Source organism: Glycine soja, chromosome 18 (assembly GCF_004193775.1).
Source record: "Glycine soja cultivar W05 chromosome 18, ASM419377v2, whole genome shotgun sequence".
Lineage (NCBI taxonomy): Eukaryota > Viridiplantae > Streptophyta > Magnoliopsida > Fabales > Fabaceae > Glycine > Glycine soja.
This window is the reverse complement of record NC_041019.1, coordinates 14,020,419-14,023,714: the sequence shown is the minus strand read 5'-3', so window position 1 is coordinate 14,023,714 and position 3,296 is coordinate 14,020,419.

Here is a 3,296-nt window from a genome sequence, read left to right as displayed (position 1 = left end):
TTTAATTAATAATTATATCTCCTTATTTATTTATTTATAAAATCTCATCATTATTTTTAAAATTCTATTTATTTGTAAATAACAATTATTTTTAATCTAGTTTACAAAAATTGAGATGTTACAATTTTTGCGGACAAAGCTTGATTTTGTGAGTTGATTTTAGCCTTAGTTTCACTTTAGTTATTAGTCAATTAAATTAAAAAAGAAAAATTCCAAAGAGAAACGTTCGATTGATTTTTTTGTTTTATTTTATTAAAAGATATTTTTTTATTATTATATTATTATTTTACCTCTTTTTTGGTTTTCAACGTGGTTACGACATGACCGAATGATCGGATTTCATTTTAACAGAAATTAATGTTAGACCTTGTGGCCTCAATAATCTTAAGAGGGATAGACTTAGAATACAGAAGAAGCAACAACAATCAATTTAACAATGTTCTTTAAACATACAAGACACAATTGATTGCAACAAAATAAATAAGATAAGGGAAGAGAGAATGCAAACACAGTTTTATACTGGTTCGGCCACAACCCGTGCCTACGTCCAATACTCAAGCAACCCACTTGAGATTTCCACTATCTTTGTAAAATCCTTTACAAAGTCTGAACCACACAGGGACAACCCATCCCTTGTGTTCAGATGCTTTACAACAAGAGACTCACAGTCTCTTAACCAATCTCATTGAATAAGAAGAATGGAAGAAGAATTCTCTGTTCAAGAGAAGAATATTACAATGAAGATCATGTAAGAATCCTTATAGATTTTGTAAGTGTTTGGTCAAGGATTTCTTTTGAGAGAGCATTTGACAATGAAGTTCTTTTGGAATCTCTCTCATTGTCTTTTGAGAGGATAAGACATTTTGGACCAAAGTCACCTATTTATAGGCCTTTGATGGCCATTCACAAATCTAATGAAAAGATGTGACTGTTGGCGATATTCCTTGAAAATCCTCTCTGGTAATCGATTACAGAATTAGTGTAATCGATTACACAGTTGTTTTTCTTGAACAGTTGTGACCCTTCATTTAAAATTTGAATTCTCAACGTTCAGAGTCTCTGGTAATCGATTACATATGATGTGTAATCGATTACACACTTTCAAACCATTGGTAATCGATTACATGTATTGGTAATCGATTACATGTGCCTTGAATGACTTGAAACCTTTCATTGTGAGGCAAGGCTTGATCTTGAAGAAATCTTGAATCAAGGCTTTGTTTGTATTAATCTTGAAACAAAATGAGCTTTGTTAGATTCTTCTTTGACATCATCAAAATCATGTATACATACATTCACAATTAACAGATGTTACAATTCAAATGATCGGTGGAAATTTATTTTATTTTTTTATTAGGTGAGAAAATGACTTAAATAAATGACTAAAGCATGTCAAAAGGGGGTACGGAAAGTAAATGAAATGAAAATAAAAGTACGCAAAACAAGTGGGGACCACCAAGGATACATAGAATGAATTGAAAAGTTCGATTTTGGGAACTTACCGGTTGAAGACCGAAGAACTACGAAGAACGAATGAAAGACGGCAGAAAATCTTCACGAAATCACCCACGGAAACGTTTCGGACGCGTTAGTAAAGCGCCTCGGCTTGGATTTTCTTCACGGAAAGGATTTTTTTCACTAATTTCAAGTGATCCTCAGATACCAAGAGGGTTGAACCTTTTTGTTCTTCCCTCCTCCTCCTATTTATAGGGAAAAGAGGGAGAAGCTTGTCACCCAACTCGCCCAGACGAGCTAGGTTGCTTCCTCCAAAAGGCACCTCCTAGAAGGCCCAAATGGGCCTGGTTTCTATTTGCACCCCCCTATGTACTAAATACACCCCCTTCCTTTTTTTGCTGATTCTTTTTCCGTAACGTTACAGAACTTTACGAATTCCGTAACGATACTTGTTTTCCTTTCGTAATGTCATGGAACCTTACGGATTACGTAATCATCCCTTTTTTGACTTTCGGAATGTTACAGAACCTCACGGATTGTGTAACAATGCTTCCTTTTGATTTCCAACATGTTACAGAACTTCACGGATCGTGCAACAATGCTCTTTTTTGACTTCTGGCACGTTATGGAACTTCACGTATTGTGCAACAATGGGTGCCAAGTACCTCGAAGCGGTCAAGCAAAGGTTGCATGCCATCAAACAATGGTCCCCGGACGAAATTAGGGTATGACAGACAACATAATGTATTTTTGCTTCATGCACAACCAAGGAGGAAGGTTGAAAATCATTAGAAAAACAGACCATGAATTGTAGCTAGTGCTCAAGTTACCAAATGGATTCATGTCGACAGAAGCAAGACCAAGCCGTAGGTTTCTTGGTTCCTCTCCAAATTCTGGATACAAGTGATCAATTGTCTTCCATTGTGTAGAATCAGCGGGATGTTGGAGCAACCCATCATTTATTCTGCCATCTACATGCCATCAAAGGTTATTTGCATTGTCTGCACTATCAAACAATCGCTTAAACCTTGGTATAATTGGAAGATACCAACAAACCTTTGCTAGACGATTTTTGTTTGTTGCTACATCATCATTGCATTCGCCATCATTCACTTTGTAGCGTGATACCCCACATGTCGAGCACTTGCGCATTTCCACAAACTAATTTCTGTATAGAATACAATCATTAGGGCATGCATGAATGTTTTTGGTACTCCACACCTACAAGAGATAATATCTTTTTTGCCTCGTAGTGACTCTTGGGTAACATGTTATCGTTAGGAAGCATATTCTTCACTAACATAAGCAACTCAGTGAAACTTTTGTCACTCCTCCCAAATCTGGCATTCAAGTTCACCAAAGCTAGTACTGCGGATAACCGAGTGAAGGTTGTGCACCCCAAGTACAATGGCTGCTTGGAATCTATTTGTAATGTGTCATAATAAGGTGCATGAGCTTGCAAAAAAACCCTCTTGCCCAAGATCGCGTATCATGTCTTCCATACGATCTCCGGTTTGTACATGTACCGCCTCAGTGTGAGCGACTGTTGACATGTGTGGCAATTCACCATGCCATATCCAATTTGTATAAGTCGGACTGAACTCATCACATATAAGATGTGATCTGATGTTATTCAATGACTGACGTCTTCCATTCACACAGTTAACACATGGACAAAAATAATTTCCACTTAACACCGGTGCATGTTGTTGCACAAATTGCAAGAAATCTTCAGCCCCTTTCTGATAGTCATCACTTATGCGTGGTGCTTGAATCCAACTACGATTCATGTTTTCTGTTCTATGAAATCGGCTATGTTATCTTGTATGCATGAAAATCTC